Source organism: Cervus canadensis, chromosome 29, assembly GCF_019320065.1.
Source record: "Cervus canadensis isolate Bull #8, Minnesota chromosome 29, ASM1932006v1, whole genome shotgun sequence".
Classification (NCBI taxonomy): Eukaryota; Metazoa; Chordata; class Mammalia; order Artiodactyla; family Cervidae; genus Cervus; species Cervus canadensis.
This window is the reverse complement of record NC_057414.1, coordinates 1,543,140-1,563,549: the sequence shown is the minus strand read 5'-3', so window position 1 is coordinate 1,563,549 and position 20,410 is coordinate 1,543,140. Positions and strand designations below refer to the sequence as shown.

The 20,410-nt window shown below is 39.5% G+C and overlaps 1 long non-coding RNA gene across 1 annotated transcript in view; it reads left to right on the top strand.

Moving 5' to 3' along the window:
• The first annotated feature begins 6,132 nt into the window (after positions 1 to 6,132).
• The window catches only part of LOC122431183, a 42,479-nt gene continuing 28,201 nt past the window's right edge, over positions 6,133 to 20,410 (top strand). The window contains exons 1-2 of the long non-coding RNA XR_006266458.1: positions 6,133 to 6,192; positions 6,427 to 6,532. This is a non-coding gene — a long non-coding RNA (uncharacterized LOC122431183). The remainder of the gene's footprint in view (positions 6,193 to 6,426; positions 6,533 to 20,410) is intronic.

The window sequence follows — 20,410 nt, the reverse complement described above, 5'->3', positions numbered from 1 at the left end:
CTAGGTCATGTGTAAGCATCCATGCATCTATTTCCTTTGTTAATCATGTTCCAGTGAAAATTTGCCAACAACCAAAGATGTGTTTCTCTGTCTCTTTTTCTTTCATATACTGTACCAATGCTTGAAAACTTACCTACCCTATCAAAAAAATGTTACTCATTCATGAAGCTTTCCCTGATTTCCCTCGCTTCAGGTGATTTATACTTTTTTCAGATTTGTCGAATTCTGATTGATTTATCTGAATTGTCTCATCCCTCACAATCATTTTATTTCAGAAGCCTACTAAATAGATTTGTCTGGAGAAGGACATGGCAACCCACTCCAGTATTCTTGCCTGGAGAATCCCATGGACACAGGAGCCTGGTGGGCTATGGTCCATAGTGTCACAAAGAGTCAGACAACTCATATATGTATATATATACACACACACATATACATACACAGACACACCTGTATATATATATATACATACATCAGCATGTATACATCACTGTACTTCACCTGCTTAATAATTTCAAAATAGCCATAGCTATAATGTTTGCCATGATTCAGGTAGCACATAGTTTTCTAAGCATCATTGTTTCCAAAATATTAGATTTGTTTTAGAAAGAATGTGTTTGTAAAAATGTACCCTTTGTATGAAAGGATGAAGCCCATTAAACTATGTACAAAATATTATGAAAAGTTACATATTACTAGATAAAATATTAAATGAGATTGGCAATTCAAGTAATTTTTGTCAGAAAAATGCTTGTATCTCTAAAAGAATCCTTGAGTATTTCCGGAATTTGTCTTGATTATAATAAAGGTGAAATGCAATGATTAAAAGAAGGCAAATATTGTAATACAATGCTTTATCATCATTTTAAAGCCAATAAAAGCCTTTTAAAGGAATACTGGATAAAGACCAAACCCAGAGAATATATTTATAGCTCCATTCTTCCCAGGTTGAATGGAAAGTGCAGAAAGTTTCCTTAAGAGGATCCCCTTCCACCTCCTTTGCATTTACACGCACACACACACACATTCTCCTGAAGCTCAAGGAAACTGCAGTGCCCCGTGTGAGACAGACTGAAAACATCTCTGCACTAGAAGGAACCATTAACAGGGCTTCAGGGGACCTGGATAAATAACAGTCTTTTTACCAGGACATTCATGATCTTAAGTTTTAAAAGTTCTCCAAGTGATTCCAGCATTTAGCTAGACTTAGGATCACTGGCCTCTAGATGAAACTGAAAGAGGAGAGTGAAAAAGTTGGCTTAAAGCTCAACATTCAGAAAACTAAGATCATGGCATCCCATCACTTCATGGCAAATAGATGGGGAGACAGTGGAAACAGTGGCTGAATTTATTTTCCTGGGCTCCAAAATCACTGCAGATGATGACTGTAGCCATGAAATAAAAAGATGCTTACTTCTTGGAAGTTAAGTTATGACCAACCTAGATAGCATATTAAAAAGCAGAGACATTACTTTGCCAACAAAGGTCCATCTAGTCAAGGCTATGGTTTTTCCAGTAGTCATGTATGGATGTGAGAGTTGGACTATAAAGAAAGCTGAGCGCCGAAGAATTGATGCTTTTGAACTGTGGTGTTGGAGAAGACTCTTGAGAGTCCCTTGGACTGCAAGGAGATCCAATCAGTCCATCCTAAAGGAAATCAGTACTGAATATTCATTGGAAGGACTGATGTTGAAGCTGAAACTCCAATACTTTGGCCACCTGATGCGAAGAACTGACTCATTTGAAAAAACCCTGATGCTGGGAAAGATTGAGGGCAGGAGGAGAAGGGGACGACAGAGGATGAGATGGTTGGATGGCATCACCGACTCGATGGACATGGGTTTGAGTAAACTCCAGGAGTTGGTGATGGACAGGGAGGCCTGGCATGCTGCAGTCCATGGGGTCACAAAGAGTCAGACATGACTGAGTGACTGAACTGAACTGAACTGAACTGGGGATCACTGGATACATACCCTTAAGATCTCCTTAAATTGTATGGCTCTATTATTTTTTCCCCCAAATCTTTCATTTTTCTTTTTTCTTCCTCTTGAGAGTCTTTCTTACTCTTCTCCCCACTTTATTTCTTTTCTCTTTTCTTCTCTTTCCTTTTTCTTCCTTTGCCTTCCTGAATAATTTAGGCCAGAAGCCATGAGATGGAGCCAATAGTAGGAAGAAGGCCTCTGTGGCATAGAGCGGGGATACAGAACTCGGGGTCGGGGTGGGGGTCAGGAGGGCATCTCTATGCGGGCATGCTACAGTGATGATAACAGAACAGAGGAGTTGGGGGACAGGGCCCCGCACAGGGTGCTAAAGCCAGAGCAGGGTGAAGAGGGCATCTGCTTGCTGGGGCCTGGAATCAACAGCTCTCAGGTCAGCCTGGGGACCCCAGCCTCCTGCACACCCTTCCTTGCCAAGTAGGTGCCTAACTCCACACAAGGTATGTGGTCCACATGGTCCACATTTCTCCTTGGAGAAATAGTGGTTCCAGGTCTGAGGACGGGAAAGTACAGAGTGATGCTGGAACAAATATCCTGATCTGATAGAAAGAAAGAAGCGCTGAAGGAGTGATGGAGACATGTCAAAATGATGCAGAAGCTAGCTAAAATGGGCTCCCACAGGCCAAAGGTGGGACAGTGTGAGCATCAGAATAAGAAAAATAATAGTAATGGATGAAAACCCATTGAATGAAATAGGAACCTATGAGTGTAGTGTAAACCCTGATAGTTATGTTTTTTTCTTTCCCTCTTTTTGGTGATCCACTTACCTGACTAAAGCCTTAATTTCTGAGATATCTTTTCCAAGAGGCATTCCCGTCAATGGGTACAGTAAATGTTAATTGATTGTGAAAGATTTCCTTTTAGTGCATATTGTTTTATTTTACTGTTTTGTAAAATATAGAATTGCTAATGCTTTGCCAAGTTCTTTCCATGTATTTTATTTCTTCTTAAAAGCTTCCACTGTATTTAGATATTTCATGATATAAACATTCATTCCTTCAATTTTGGTCAGTTTAATGCTGATCTTCTGTTCTACAATTATTTTTTTTTCCTATGTAAAATCTGAATCATCAGTATGCCTTATCTGTAAACCGTTTGTCTTGGGAAACAGGTATTGTTGAGTTGGAGGCCATTAAGTCAAGTGAGGTCAAAGCAGAGGTATATATGCATCAACACAGCTCTCTTTTCTCAGGTCATCCCCTTCACTGAGGACCTGTGGGTTGGATTACCATCTAGGAACTTAACAAATGACTTAAACCCATAAACAAAGTTTCTGTGTCTCTATTCTACTAGTATTCCCGGTAGTAAACCATTATTTTTATATCTCATGAGGTGCTACTCAAGGACCACTATCACTATGTTCCTTCTCAAAACTGAGTGAATTGTGCTGGGCTAGCAGAGAAGATTGAAGATTCCTAACAAATAACATTGGGGCTTCCCAGGTGACGCTAGTGGTAAGGAATCCACCTGCCAATGCAGGAGAGGCTGGTCCCATCCCTGGGTTGGGACCATCCCCTGGAAATGGAAATGGCAACCCATTCCAGTATTCTTGCCTTTGAAAAGCCCGTGGACAGAGGAGCCTGGTGAGCTACAGTCCATGGGATCGAAAAGAGTTATATATAACTGAGCAACTGAACACACAGCTCAGCACAACAAATAATGTATCCCAGGTCAGACTTGTTACTTATTATTCTCAAGTGATATCTACTACTCAGGCTGGGCTATAACTCTCCTAGCACCTTCCTGCTTTCTCTGTTTCCTTAGTAGATCCTGGTTTTCTAGGACCATCCACTCAGAGCTCAACTGGTAGGAATAGTAATGGAATTTAAAAGAATACTGGTGGTAATGTAATTCAACCCCAATAAATTCAATCAATCAAGCTTCTGAATGTCTATTATAAATAAGGCACTCTGGTGGATTATAAAGATGAAAAAGAAATGAGCCCTTTTTCTAAACACAACTGAATGTCTTGTCACTTTTTTTGCATCCCCTATCCTTAGCCCAGTAACTAGCAGGGTGCTCAATAAATGTTTTTTTTAAATTAATTAAACAAAAAGCACATTGAAAAATAGCAAGAAGCAGAGCTCTTTTATAAATGTGTTCCTCAAGAAATGAGGCGGTTTTTTTTTTTATAATTCTTTTAAATAAAATGCAACAAAAATGTCAAAATACAAAAACAAGTCAAAATTTTTTTTACATTTAAAGGCCTCACTGAGAACATACTTATTAATGTTTAAATATCAAGTACATTGCTTGCAGTTCTCTGCTGAAGGTAGGTTTATTTTGCACACTTGAGGCATCTAGACACTTGAACTGGCATATCTCCTTTGGAAAGGGAAGCAGAAATTAAATTTGCCCAAAAGTCAAAGTCCACAGGCAAGACTACAGGATGCTCAAAGTTAAGTACACTTGATCTTCTGCATCCACGGGTCCCACCTCTACCAGTTCAACCAGCAGAACCAACAGATGTGGTTGGTTGAATCCAGGCGGTCAAACCAACAGATATTGAGGGCCAAGTGTACTATGCAATTATATATAAAGGACTTGAGAATCCAGATTTTGATATCCACAGGGAGGATGGGAGCACGTCCTGAAATTAATTCCCCATGGATATCAATGGACAATGGTAATCAGATTACTTTTAATCACCTCTCCTAAAGGCAGAGCATCAAAGAGTTGATGCCTTTGACCTGTGGTGCTGAAGAAGACTCTTGAGAGTCCCTTGACAGCAAACCAGTCAATCCTAAAGGAGATCAACCCTGAATATTCATTGGAAGGACTGATGCTGAAGCTGAAGTTCTAGTACTGTGGCCACGTGATGCAAAGAGCCAACTCATTGGAAAAGACCCTGATGCTGGGAAAGATTGAAGGCAGGAGAAGGGGACGACAGAGGATAAGATGGCTGGATGGCATCACCGACTCAATGGACATGGGTTTGAGCAAGCTGTGGGAGATGGTGATGGACAGGGAGGCCTGGCTGCTGCAGTCCATGGAGTTGCTAAGAGTCAGACACGACTGAGTGACTGAACAAGAAAGGCAGAAATATTTACATTCAAACTCTGTTTGTTCATTTGGGATGGTGTCTATATTCCCTGAAGGAATCATTCAAAAGCAACTAAAGACAAGTTTTAGACAAGAAGAATTTCCCTCAGAATTTTTGAAATGTCTCTATCCCTATCTTGTTTCATGTAGAGTGTTTAAGATGGGGGTAATCTTCATGCCCATAAAGTGAAAGGTGTTCATTATGTCCACTCTATCATAGACCTCTGGTTGCTTCCTTTTGCCATTTCCTGAGACAGACACAGCTCTCAGTGAATTTCCAGGAGAAGAGAATAATTTAATTCCCCGAATCTCCCTAAGTTCCTCTAAACAGATGTTCAAACTTGTAGTACTAGAATAACAACTTTACAACAATCATATGTACCTTCACAAGACTCTTCAATTTCCCATAAAGCAGGAATCAACTTTTACAGTGGTGGGTACGATATTCATGGTTTCTCAAGGAATTGCAGTTACCTGACATTAATCAAATGCACTGGGAAGAGAGATACAGAGAAATGGTTAGCAAGATACATACATATACACACACGTGTGTATGTGTGCTAAGTTGCTTCAGTTGTGTCCGACTCTTTGTGACCCCATGGACTGTAGCCCACCAGGCTCCTCTGTCCCTGGGATTCTCCAGGCAAGAACACTGGAGTGGGTTGCCATGCCCTCCTCCAGGGGATCTTCCTGACCCAGGGATTGAACCTGCCTCTCTTATGTCTCCTGCATTGCAGGTGTGTTCTTTACCACTAGTGCCATCTGGCAAGCCCTATACACACATACCTAAATGTAAACATATATATACAGAAATGGAGTGAGACCAAGAGTGAGAGAAAGAGAAATTCAAGAATCCGTATGTTCTACTCACTGAGAGAGCAAGAGGAATGTTGGCTCCTTCATATAGTCTCTTTCCACATGCCCAGGATGATCATCTTATTGAACTGGAGTTATTTCAAGACTTAAGAATTTTCTTGCTTTGATACGGCATGGTCACTAATGTAAGCCAATTATTAGGCTAGATCATATAAACTTTTCATTTTTGCAGGTCAAAACTGTCGAATTTTAGCAATTTTCTATTGTTCCACTGTTTAGATCACCTCTGACTCATTCTGTTGGGAAGGAGAGATTCCCCTACCCTAAGTAATACAAGGTAATCAGACACAGGACACCCAACTCTGGACAAATGAGATCGACAGCTGTTTATTAGTCACATGCACCCACAGCAGGGGGAGGAGGACATTACTGGCCGTGCAGGGCCACAAGGGTCACACTTGGGAGGAGAGTGAATACGTAGGGGTGGTGGGAGGCAGGCTCTAGAGGATGAAGATAGGTACCCTTGGTTCCTGCAGGAGAACGTAACTGACTAGGTTGAATAATTTCCCAGATTACAGGAAGCAGAGCAGCAAGATTGAGGTAGCATGCAGCTGGTCCAGCCACCAGGGAATCCAGCTGAGTGAGGAGAGTTTCCTGCTCGGCAGGAGGCATATCAGGTAAGTGAGGAACTGCTAGACCCTGGGGACCCTCTGAGCCACGTCAAGGCAGTGAATGAAATTGTCAGTATTATAATACTTCAACTGCACTTCAACAGGTGTCCAACTGACAGAGAAAAGGGTTCTCTATTTTACTGGTGTAGAAAAGTTTGTTCTGTTGTATTCATACCTCTGACAAAGAATGTTCTCAGTGATCATTTTCACAATCTGATTTTCTGATTATGTGCTGAGATAGTTGCTTCTAGGTGTGAGCCCAATACTGGTCCTTCCCTTCTTCATTACCAGCACCACCTCAGTTTTATTCAGGATGACCATGTCCTCAGAAAATTTGATGTCACAACCTCCATTTTAATGCCGGTAGCCTGGCCAAGAAGATTTTATTAGGAGGCTAACAGGGAGGATCTTCCCAGAAAGCAGTGTGTCCTTAATATAATGTAGCATGCTTATCTAGCATACATCTTTGGTTCTTGGCATCTTCTTCTGTTTCCTTCCTTGCACCTAGGCATGAAGGGGCAACACCTGGAAATGAAGAATCATGACCGTGTGGATGATGTAATGTAATTTCACAATTACATGTGAAATTTTTCAGGCGTTAGTGTGGCATAATTTGAATCTTGGTTTCCACTCACAGCTATGTGAAAGTGTTATGTAAACTTTATGAGTCTCAGTTTTCTCACCATGTACTTTTCAAGATCCCTGTGAAAGTTTTATCAATACCATAAAACACTGGTACATTTATTTAAAAATATTTATTGTGTCAACCCCTTAGATCGTAAAAGTATGAAGAGCAAAATTAACACGGGAATGCCCCCTATAGAGTTTCTAGGGAGGGAAGTCAGAACCTTAAAAGGAGAGCATTGTCCTGGGTTATAAATTATTATGAAGTATAAGGATGGCTGGCAGTATATTATTGGAGACAGAAGAGGCAGTCAAGAAAGTTTTGCTACTTTCCTTCATCATTAAACTTTTCAAAATAGTTATTTATACTTGTCTTCATTCTTTGCCGCCTCCCCCAGTCACTTTCCCGTCTATTCTAATCTGTCTTTCCAGTTTCTACATTGTCACTGCCTGAAAACAGCACTGTTATACTCACCAGTAACTTCCATGTCTCTGTAATGAATGTACATTTTTTGGCACCTGGTTTTAATTATCTTTTTGACATCATCTGACCCAATTAAATTCTCCCTCTTTCTTGAAGGACCTCCTTCTCTTCTGTGACAACCCCCCCCCTTCCACTCCTCTATTTTTAATCCTGACCTCCCTGTCAGCCTGCCAGCTCATCCGTGTTTACTTTCTATCATATGTTGAAATTCCTCAGAGCCAGATCTGAAATCTCTTCCTATCTTTCTATATTCTTAATGATATAATTCATCCCTTGGGGTCAATAATAGTTATGTGTCACTAATTCCAAATTTTTATCTCCAGCCAAGATTACTCCTTCAAGTTACAGACTCAAATCCTGACAAATCCCTGCTACCACATGACAAATTATAGTTAAAATCTAACTCGCTTTTAACTTCCCACTATGGGAACCCTCTTTTCTTACTTGAGAAAATTAAGAGAGATAGCCCTTGTCCTGCAATAAGAGTTTAAAGTTCCAAATCCTTGTTTTTCCATATTTCCTGGTAGTGAGAAAATGGGGACATGTCATAGGATCCATCAACCTGATGTATCTGTCACAGACTTTGAATGGAGAACTGGTGACATAAGGAATCGAAATCTGTGAGACATTTCTCTGGCTGCGGTGTCAAGGGGAAAAATGATCTACCAGCTATGGTGGAGTTGGTGACAGGACTTCATAACGTGTTCAGAGTTCATAAGGTCAGGGGTGCACTCGACAGTGTCCATAACTGGCTTCTCATGGACCAGTTCTATGGCATAGTTTTGGCCATTGTTCCTGAATCTGTATTCATGGACCTGGCTCTGTGCCAGAGTGGTGATTCTGTGAGCTACTAGATAACATGTTCTTTGCTTGTAAACTCTTTACTGAAACATAACACTGATAAAGACAAGTGACCAAATTCTAAGTGTATAGGCTTAATTGTCAGGAAGCATTTAACAGGAGGCTTTCTGTGTGCTGTTTTGGATCTGTCATAAATCCTCTGTTGCTTATTAATTCCTGAATATTCAGGAATTAAGAGGAGGGGCAAGCCTCTCCCAGGGCTGAGGAATCCAGGCATTTCCTTCATTAGTTTTTCAATACGGTGATAAGTACCCTCTTCCTTCTTATGAACCATATGGTAAAAGTGATTGTCTACAACTCTCTGTCTTTAATATGGATCGCCTTATGTTTTGTGAATCTGAAATTTTAATCTTCATCTTTGCTGAGAATAATTACCTGTAAGACAGTATATATGCCCACACCATGTTGATTAAAACACCTTTGCTCCATCAGAGCTTGGGTGTCCGTGTCTATCTTTCTTTCTTTCTCTCTCTCTCTCTATTTCTGGCTGATTCCCTCGAGCGTGAAAGCCAGCTGCATAACCCAAGGAATATCAGCCTCTTTCCTTCTTTCACTATCTCATCGTCGACTCTGGACCCAGGTTCCGGTCCATTAAAGGACCGACAAGTGGCGCCCGAACAGGGACTCTGGTACACGTGGCAGATTCAGACAGAGTGGGCCCAGAGGGCCTATTGAGGCCGATAAGTACTAAGACATAGGTCACTCGGCTGGAAAGCCCCCTCACTTTTCTACTTTACTTCATCACTCATTTAAAGTTCAGGGATTTTCTGTTTCACACCAGTGAATAGAGGCTTGCCTTCAGACAGTGGTTAAATGTAACCCTTGGTCCCCTGATGATGGTAGTTTTGATTTAAAATTTTGGCGTTGGGTACGAGCCATCAGACAGGGAAAAAATATTCCAATAGATTTCTGGTCCCAATGGGCTCTCATTGAAGCTGTGATTCTACCATTCCAAGGTAATTCTAGCCCTCCTGATATTTGGCAACAAGCAGAACACTTATTACATGAATATGAATTAGATGATGAAGCCTTACAAAAGGCCCAGTTAAAACAACATAAGATATTTCAAAATTTTCCTACTAACCCTGCCCCCATTGCTCCAAGCACTCCTCCCCTGCCAGTGGGCACAAATCCCGAAGTCTCTCCCTTGATAGAACCTAATGATTCTGGCAACGACTCCCTTAAGCCCATACTGTAATAAAAAAAAAAAAAAGAAAGAAAGAAAAAAGCTAAAAGACAACTAAAAAAAGTTACCTGTTTATGAAAATGCAAATCAGAATTGTCAAAGGGCTATAGCCCCAATTCATGAGAGAGGGACTATTTTTTATTGTGTGAAGGCTTGTGGCAATATAGGATCAAAAAGTCAAAAAGATGTAAATGCTAGCTGAAACAATGGTTGCTGCCTTAAAAATGGGAAATGAAGGTTGCCTTAGATGTAGAGATAAAAACCATTTAAAGAGAGGCTGCCCTAAGAAAGCTAAAAAAAAAACCAAAAACAAACAAAAAAAACCTCCAAAAGTCTGCCCCTGCTGCAATAAAAAAAAATACTTGGGCCAAAGAGAGTAAATCTAAATTTGACATTGAAGGAAAACCTATTCTGGAAAACTCTAAGCAAGAGACCCCCTCAGATCCCCTTCAACAAAAACCAGGGGCAAATTCCATCTTTTCCCTCAAACCCTAAACATCCGGCAGTGCTGCCGTTGATATACCAGCCCTAAATGACTTTCTCCTTTACCCTCGAGCAGTCCCCCCTAGAATACCTACCAGATTTTTTGGGCCCCTGTCCCCACAGACCTTTGATCTTTTACTTGGCCAATCTAGTTTGACTTAACAGGCAAAAAGGCCAGGGGTCTCCAAATGGAGAAAATAGGCTGCAAGTGTCAGACATTTTTATCTCTCTTAAGTGGCAAAAAAAACAAAAACAAAAACAAAAAAATGCAAAAAACAAACAAACAAAAAAACCTAGCGATATATTTTTTTCCTTCTCTATACAACTTTAAAAAGAGCTTTCTCTTAAAATACTGTGTTGCCATAATGACACCTGGTTTCACTTGAAGTTAACTATTCTCAAACCCTGAGTTAACCAATGCATTTTTCTCATAAAAATGTTTGTCTTAAGCTATGTTAATGTGCTATACATTTACCCCAGACTCTGTCTTCAAGTCAGTTCCTCCTAATGGCTCAGAACCTATCTGACAAACTAGTATGTTATACTCAGATATTGTTCCCCTAATCTGTGTAAACAAAACTATTTATATGATAATCTGCCTTTCTTCAAGATTCATGTCACTCATTTTATGGCCCGGGACAACTCACCTGGTGCCAAGGTTATCTCAAAATGCATGTTGTGGGTGAGGGGCCTGGTGCTATTCTCTGAGTTTTGAGACATTTCCTTTTTCTAATTAGCAGACTGCTGGTAGTTATATGACATCTGGCTAAAGACTAGCAGGGGGACACTCTTTGCTTTCTTATTGATGTCTGTCAGAAGCTTTCTCTATCTCCTTTATACTTTAAGAAAACTTTATTGCAAATAAATCTCAAATTAAAAACACATTATAAACTTCTACCGATTTCCAAATAGCTTTTCTAAAATATTTTGTAGAAATTTCATTTCATTATCCTTCTGGTAAGCTGTAAAATTTCTTCAAAAATACTAAATTTATTATTTTCCACATTATCAGCTCACAGCCTATACCACAAGCTGAAGATTTTTATATAGATGAGACTAAAAATGCCAAAGCTTCATTCTGGTCTCTTAAAAAATATAGTCTTTTATACTGAATTTCATTCTGATCAACAAAATAAATTATATGTTCTTATTCAAGTTATTTACCTACATCCTTACCCCATTAATATAGTCTCTGATTCTATATATTCAGTTTTTATATTAAAAAATATAAAAACCTCCACCATAAACTCCAATCAACTATTATTCAACAACTCTTTTTGAACCACAATTTGTTATTAAAAACTGCACTTCTCCCATTCATATTACACATATACGAACACATCACAAACTAAAGTTACAAATAAAAAAATTTAAAAAGGGGGATACACAGGAACACTACTGTCTTCCTTATCTAAAGCAGACTTTACTAGATTCCTACGTAAGATATTTTTTAAACCTATAACTATTGTTAATACAGCTTTGTTTTAAATTTTTTAAACCTACCACAGGGAAATATTTTAACAAGGGCAGAAAGACATTTCGAAGAAATTGAAGGACACTTCTCTTCCTCTGCCCATTTGGTATCAAGACGGGTTCAATAAACAATGGAAATCTGGGAAATTAATCTTACAGGGAAAGGGATATGCTTGTATTTCCCCAGATGGATTCAACAAACTTTTTCCTTGGAAAATTCAACCCAAGGGGGCCCCCGGCATTCAAAATGGAGACAAAACAACAAGAACCCCAGGAAGAAGAAATTCCAACACGGGCCATGGCGGCTCTAAAGATCTTCAGAAAGTGCCACCTTCGGTGGCAACAACCCTATGATCTCCCCACTTGGGGACAAATAAAAACCCTTACTAATCGAGCTGAAAATTTGTTCTCTCAGCAGGGAATGCCTCAGAGTCCTGAATACATTTTCCTGGCAATGCTCAGCCTGCTAGCCTGTGCCTCCCAAACTTAACTGGGCTTACTTACCCAACCCCCCTTTATTATAGGTCATAAAATGCATGGAGAAAAGACGGATCATATCAACCAATGACTCCAGCCATATGCCCCCTCTCTGGAACCCTTATACCCTGGGAAGGAGGGAAAACTAATTAACATTTCTTTAGGCTATGAAGTCCTTCCATTGCCTGGGCCCAGGAAAATTGTGCATAAACATTAGCCGACAAACTTGGGCTTTCGTCCTGCCTCCAAAAAAAGACTTTCGGACATTGCTGCCCTTTGTCTGTGAACCATGTTTACACTACTGAAAGTTTAGGGAAAGAGTTAGGGAAAGAACAAAAAACATTATGTAAAAGGTTACTAATAAAATATTACCATGACAAAGGGCTTCTTGGCTGGCTTGACAGTGGAATGACACCCCCTCCCCCTCCTTCTCCTCTAATCATCCTCGGTAAACAAATTGGGCCTGAACAATGGGGAATATGGAAACTTGCTGCCAGCACTGAAGAACTTGGGACTTAGACCGGACATTTCACAGAGACCAATCTTGGGCATACTATTTATTTCTTTCGCTATAATCAGTCATATTTTATACAGGCCTGTGTCCCACTTCCTTTTGTTATGGCCATAGCAAATTTACAATTTAATAAGACTTTACATTTTGTAACTTGCAAATTTTGTGTTGCTGCTGCTGCTAAATCACTTCAGTCCTGTCCAACTCTGTGCGACCCCATAGACGGCAGCCCACCAGGCTCCCCCGTCCCTGGGATTCTCCAGGCAAGAACACCGGAGAGGGTTGCCATTTCCTTCTCCAATGCATGAAAGTGAAAAGTGAAAGTGAAGACGCTCAATCGTGTCTGACTCTTAGCGACCCCATGAACTTCGGCCAACCAGGCTCCTCCGTCCATGGGATTTCCCAGGCAAGAGTGCTGGAGTGGGTTGCCATTGCCTTCTCCAATTTTGTGTGACTCCTGTTCAATTCAATCATAGTGCCTACAGCTGGGAACAAATCAAATTTCATTTACATGATAATGCCTCTCTGAATGTACAATTACTGCAAAATGAAATCCTTGAAACTTTTTCTAAACATCTGCCCTCTTCCACTAATTTGAAAACTTTAGCTAAACAGCTCGCTGATTGATTGTCTGGGCTAGACCCACAAGGATGGTTTCAAAGTATTACTCACAGCATCGGGTCTGGAACTGTAACTTTGGTGATTGTCTTGATAATTATATTTGTTGTTTATTGTCACCTTTCTATAAGATTGGTTAATACTAACCAAACTCATTTGGTCAATACTTTTTTTTTACAAATATAATAAGATAAGGGGAATTGTCAGGAAGCATTTAACAGGAGGCTTCCTGTGCACTGTTTTGGATCTGTCATAAATCCTCTGTTCCTTATTAATTCCTGAATATTCAGGAATTAAGAGGAGGGGCAAGCCTCTCCTGGTGCTGAGGAATCCAGGCATTTCCTTCATTAGTTTTTCAATACGGTGCTAAGTACCCTCTTCCTTCTTAGGAACCATATGGTAAAAGTGATTGTTTACAACTCTCTGTCTTTAATATGGATCGCCTTATGTTTTGTAAGTCTGGAATTTTAATCTTCATTTTTGCTGAGAATAATTACTTTGTAAAACAGTGTATATGCCCACACCATGTTGATTAAAACACCTTTGCTCCATCAGAGCTTGGGTCCCTTTGTCTGTCTTTCTCTCTCTCTCTATTTCTGGCTGATTCCCTCGAGTGTGAAAGCCAGCTGCATGACCCAGGGAATATTAGCCTCTTTCCTTCTTTCACTATCTCATCGTCAACTCCAGACCACCAGGTTCCGGTCCAATAAAGGACCAACACTTAATGAAATGACTACAAACTAAAAAATAATGAAGATATAATCGACACTCCTGGAAGCATCCTTTATGCCTACTTCCTTTCACAGCCTCTCTTACAAAGGTAAACGTAACCATGACTTGTGAAATCACAGATTTGAACTCTGTATGAATAGTTCCATACAATATATGTCCTTGGCGTCTGACTTCTTTCACATAACATTATATACTTGGGATTCACCCACATTTTTGCAGGTGGTTGTCGATTCATTACTTATTGGTTTATATTTACCATGAGGTGAGAATACACAGTTTATTAATCCATTTTCCTGTATACATCTGAGTAGTTGCTGGAGAGGAACTAGTTTGGTTCAGTTCGGTTCAGTCGCTCAGTCGTGTCCGACTCTTTGCGACCCCATAAACCACAACATGCCAGTCTTCCCTGTCTATCACCAACTCCTGGAGTCTACCCAAACCCATGTCCATTGTGTCGGTGATGCCTTCCAACCATCTCATCCTCTGTCGTCCCCTTCTCCTCCTGCCCTCAATCTTTCCCAGCATCAGGGTCTTTTCAAATGAGTCAGTTCTTCACATCAGGTGGCCAAAGTATTGGAGTTTCAGCTCCAACATCAGTCCTTCCAATGAACACCCAGGACTGATCTCCTTTAGAATGGACTGGTTGGATTTCCTTGCTGTCCAAGGGACTCTCAAGAGTCTTCTCCAACACCACAGTTCAAAAGCATCAATTCTTCGGTGCTCAGCTTTCTTTATAGTCCAACTCTCACATCCATACATGACTACTGGAAAAACCATAGCCTTGACTAGATGGACCTTTGTTGGCAAAGTGATGTCTCTGCTTTTTAATATGCTGTCTAGGTTTGTCATAACTTTCCTTCCAAGGAGCAAGTGTCTTTTAATTTCATGGCTGCAATCACCATCTGCAGTGATTTTGGAGCCCAGAAAAATAAATTCAGCCACTGTTTCCACTGTTTCCCCATCTATTTGCCATGAAGTGATGGGACTGGATGCCATGATCTTAGTTTTCTGAACGTTGAGCTTTAAGCCAACTTTTTCACTCTCCTCTTTCACTTTCATCAAGAGGGCTCTTTAGTTCTTCTTCACTTTCTACCATAAGGGTGCTGTCATCTGCATATCTGAGGTTATTGATATTTCTCATAGAGAGGGACTATGTCCACCATTATTTCCAACAGTATTGTTTTGAACTTGCCTGTATTTATCTTTTGGTGAAAATACGTATGTGATTCAATTGGATACATATTTATGAGTGGAATTGCTGAGTCATAGGGTTTTTGAATGTTCAGTTAGACATTTCCAAACAGTTCTCTAAAGTGATTATTACAATTCACTCTTTTGTTAAAGTGTATAAGCACCCCAGTTCCTGTGTACTGTCATCAACATTTTAAATCAACATTTACATTTTAGCCACTCTGGTGACTAGGTAGTTTTGTTGAATGAACTTATTTCAGATTTCCTCTATAAGCAATTGTCTTTGTTCCAACTGCTATAACAAAATCACCATATACCAGGTGGGTGGCTTAAATGAAAATCATTTATTTCTCATAGTTTTGGAGGGTAAGTCTAAGATTATGGTTTTTGCAGATCCAGTGTTTGGGGAAAGACCACTTCCTGGCTTATAGACAGCCACTTTCTCCCTCTATTCTCACATGATTTAGAGAGGGGAAACAAGATCTCTGTCTCTTTATGAGGATGCTAATGCCATAATGAGGGCTCCACCCTCATGAACCAATCGCCTCCACCTCCCAAAGGCCACAGCTCCAAATACCAGCAAGCTGAGGATTAGAGTTTCAATAAATGAATTTGGAGGGGAGATATAAACATTTAATTTTTTAGCAACAGTGAAATTGAGCGTCTCTTCATTTGTATATTTTCCACTTGGATAGCCTGTGATCATGTCTCTCTTGAGAGCTCTGTCTTTCCCATTAATCCGTAGGTTTTCTTGTATATTCTGCACATATTGCTTTCTTAACACATGTATGTAACTATTTGTAGGTTTTTTAATGCTTTCTGGATATGATTCCTTTGAGATATATAATATCTTGTCTCCATCTGGGGATTGCTTTTATCTTTTCATTCTCTTAATGATGTCATTTTATAAAAAAATTTTTAAAGAAGAGAATTTTCAAGTTATTCTGTATGTTCAGTGCTTTTTTGTCCTAATTAAGAAACAATTGAGTTCATGTAGATGTTTTTCCATATTTTCTTCCAAAGATTTTTTTCCCCAGCAAGTTATTTTCTGCATAAACCAGACAAAGCTTGCTTACTTTGCTTTCAACTAAGAATCCTGATATTTATAATTACTAGATGTCCCAAAGGTACCTCAGATCCATAAAAAATAAAGCAAAATTTGTTCTACCTTCAAAAATAGGTCATTCCCTCTATTATCTATAAAAGCATGTTAAACCAGCTATGCAAGCCAGAAATCTAGGAATTATCCTTGATAGCTCCATCTTTCTCAGTTACAATATTTAATCTGTCACCCTATTAATTATCTATTGCAGTGTAGCAAGTTAGTAGTTTAAAACAACAATAACCATATGTTATCTCACAATTTCTGTCATTCAATAATTCAGATGTAGCTTGGCTGGGCAATTCTGGCTTGGGAATTCTCGTAAGCACATAGTCAGATGTCAGCTGAGACTGCACTGATCTGAAAGCTTGACTGGGGCAGAAAAATCTCCTTTGAAGTTGGTTCATTCACATGGTTTGCAAGTTGGTCCTAGCTGTTGATGTGAAGCCCAATTCTTCTCCACATGGGCTTCTTCAAAGGGCTGCTTGAGTGCACTCATGGCAGAGTTGCTAGCTTTCCCCAGGAAGAGTGATCTGAGACACCAAGGCAGAAGTCACAGTGCCTTTTATGATCTAACCTCAGTAGTCATACATGGTCACTTTCATAACATTGCATTGGTCATGCTGGCCAATTTGACTCAATGTGGAAGTAGCTTATAGAAGAGCGTGACTATCAGGAGGTGAGGTTCATTGGGAATCATTTTGGAGGTGACTCCGAAATCATTAAACCTTCTGTAGCTTCATTTGTTGTTATTAAAATAAAAATATAGAAAGCCTTATTGAATATTCTGATTATAAATGTTATATATTCTGATGGTAAAAGATTCAAACAATACAAAAACATTTAAAGAAGTAATTACAAATCATTGGAAATTTCATCTTCTATAGGTTATGGCCAATTTTTTAGATATCTCTTTATGCAAACCCTCTTAGTTTGACCTTAATAATACACACAGGCTCATAGTGCATACCTGTCTTGTTTGCACTCAACATGTTATAGACATATGTCCAGTTAATAAATATAGATGTATATTATTATTTGTAATCACTTCCTAGTAATCTACTGTAAGAATTACCAAATTTAACACTATAGATGGTCCTTTAAGTAATTTCCAGATTACTTTCTGTTCTATACAATAGTGTATTAAACAACTATACATAGATCAAGTCTTCTCTATTTTCAGTGAGAAATATCTCTCAACTCTGCCACCACTATGGTTCAAGAGACCATCATTATCTCTTGTTTAATATGCAGAGCTTCTCTGGACCCCCTCATCTACTTTCATCTCACCAGCATCCAGAGTGAGTTTTTTCAAAAGATAAACCTGAACTTTAGTCTTCAGTAGTTTTAAGAAAATGTCTAAAACCTCTCTGAAAGATGTATTGAGCCTTTCATGATCCGGCTCTTCCTCTGTTTGCTGAACTATCTCCTCACTAGTCCTCTTTCACTTTCTCAGTGCCTAGACACATTCAACTCGAGAGCTTCCTCCCAGGATACTGTACTCTCTACTCCCATTTCTTATTTGACCAACTCCTAATCATTCTTAAATACCCAATTGAAATGCTATTTTCTTAAAGTTCTTTTTTCCCCCTAAGTTCCCAAACTAAGTTAAACCTCACTGTTAGTCTCTCTCATAGGATATGATACCTTTCTTTTTTTTTTTTTTCCTAATGTATGCTTTATTATTTTTTTTAAATTTATTTATTTTTTTTATTAGTTGGAGGCTAATTACTTCACAACATTTCAGTGGGTTTTGTCATACATTGATATGAATCAGCCATAGAGTTACACGTATTCCCCATCCCGTTCCCCCCTCCCACCTCCCTCTCCACCCGATTCCTCTGGGTCTTCCCAGTGCACCAGGCCCGAGCACTTGTCTCATGCATCCCACCTGGGCTGGTGATCTGTTTCACCATAGATAATATACATGCTGTTCTTTCGAAACATCCCACCCTCACCTTCTCCCACAGAGTTCAAAAGTCTGTTCTGTACTTCTGTGTCTCTTTTTCTGTTTTGCATATAGGGTTATCGTTACCATCTTTCTAAATTCCATATATATGTGTTAGTATGCTGTAATGTTCTTTATCTTTCTGGCTTACTTCACTCTGTATAAGGGGCTCCAGTTTCATCCATCTCATTAGAACTGATTCAAATGAATTCTTTTTAACGGCTGAGTAATATTCCATGGTGTATATGTACCACAGCTTCCTTATCCATTCGTCTGCTGATGGGCGTCTAGGTTGCTTCCATGTCCTGGCTATTATAAACAGTGCTGCGATGAACATTGGGGTGCACGTGTCTCTTTCAGATCTGGTTTCCTCAGTGTGTATGCCCAGAAGTGGGATTGCTGGGTCATATGGCAGTTCTATTTCCAGTTTTTTAAGAAATCTCCACACCGTTTTCCATAGTGGCTGTACTAGTTTGCATTCCCACCAACAGTGTAAGAGGGTTCCCTTTTCTCCACACCCTCTCCAGCATTTATTGCTTGTAGACTTTTGGATAGCAGCCATCCTGACTGGCGTGTAATGGTACCTCATTGTGGTTTTGATTTGCATTTCTCTAATAATGAGTGATGTTGAGCATCTTTTCATGTGTTTGTTAGCCATCTGTATGTCTTCTTTGGAGAAATGTCTGTTTAGTTCTTTGGCCCATTTTTTGATTGGGTCATTTATTTTTCTGGAATTGAGCTTCAGGAGTTGCTTGTATATTTTTGAGATTAATCCTTTGTCTGTTTCTTCATTTGCTATTATTTTCTCCCAATCTGAGGGCTGTCTTTTCACCTTACTTATAGTTTCCTTTGTAGTGCAAAAGCTTTTAAGTTTCATTAGGTCCCATTTGTTTATTTTTGCTTTTATTTGCACTATTCTGGGAGGTGGGTCATAGAGGATGCTGCTGTGATTTATGTCGGAGAGTGTTTTGCCTATGTTCTCATCTAGGAGTTTTATAGTTTCTGGTCTTACATTTAGATCTTTAATCCATTTTGAGTTTATTTTTGTGTATGGTGTTAGAAAGTGTTCTAGTTTCATTCTTTTACAAGTGGTTGACCAGTTTTCCCAGCACCACTTGTTAAAGAGGTTGTCTTTTTTCTATTGTATATCCTTGCCTCCTTTGTCAAAGATAAGGTGTCCATAGGTTCGTGGATTTATCTCTGGGCTTTCTATTTTGTTCCATTGATCTATATTTCTGTCTTTGTGCAAGTACCATACTCTCTTGATGACTGTGGCTTTGTAGTAGAGTCTGAAGTCAGGCAGGTTGATTCCTCCAGTTCCATTCTTCTTTCTCAAGATTACTTTGGCTATTCAAGGTTCTACCATAGTTCTTATTTCAGTCAACAACTCTTTGGGTATTTAGGCAACTATTTACTTACTATCTCTTCTACTGAAGTATTATGAGAAAAGGAATCATATCTATTTTGCCTCCCTTAAGAAAGAAAGGCCTAACTTAGAGTAAGTCAATACATACTTTGAACAGTTTTGAACAAGTGGATGGATGGGTGAGAGTGACTTAGTATCTAAAAGGCCAGATGAGCCGGTTGGTAGATTTAGCTGGCCATATCATTTCCCAAAACTACTGGTTCCAGAATGTCTGTTATAAAATTGTCTGTGTCTGGTGAGTGGTGGAGGGGCTGGGGGATTGCACTCTGGTCCACAGGCTCAATTTGTAAAGCACCTCTTAGCATTAGGTTTCACTCAGAGTGGGAGCTTAATAAGTCCCTGTTGTTACTGAAGGATTGCCAGTGCATGCATATAAAAGAGGGAGCACTCTGCAGACACATTTTGCCCTAAATGTGTTACTGCCAATTATCATACTCTACTTTAGCTAGATTATATAAACATTTCTGGTACTCTTGCATTTTGTTTAACTACAGAAGTCCCTAGCATTGGCAGGAGATCTCTAAATCTGAAAAGTCTCTGTTTCCTCCAATCTTTACTTAACCAGAAGCAACCTAGATTCCATGTTAGTTTAATGCTCTGTGGAATAAAATGGCAATGAAAGAAGTATTTTCAACTAGGGCCATAACTTGAACTCTTTCAAATAAAATGCTTCAAGGCTTCAAAAAATGAGGGCATGAAATATTTTTAGTTGTTGTCATTCTTTATTTGAGGCCCAGTTTTTAATTCCATGGGCTAACTTGATAACTT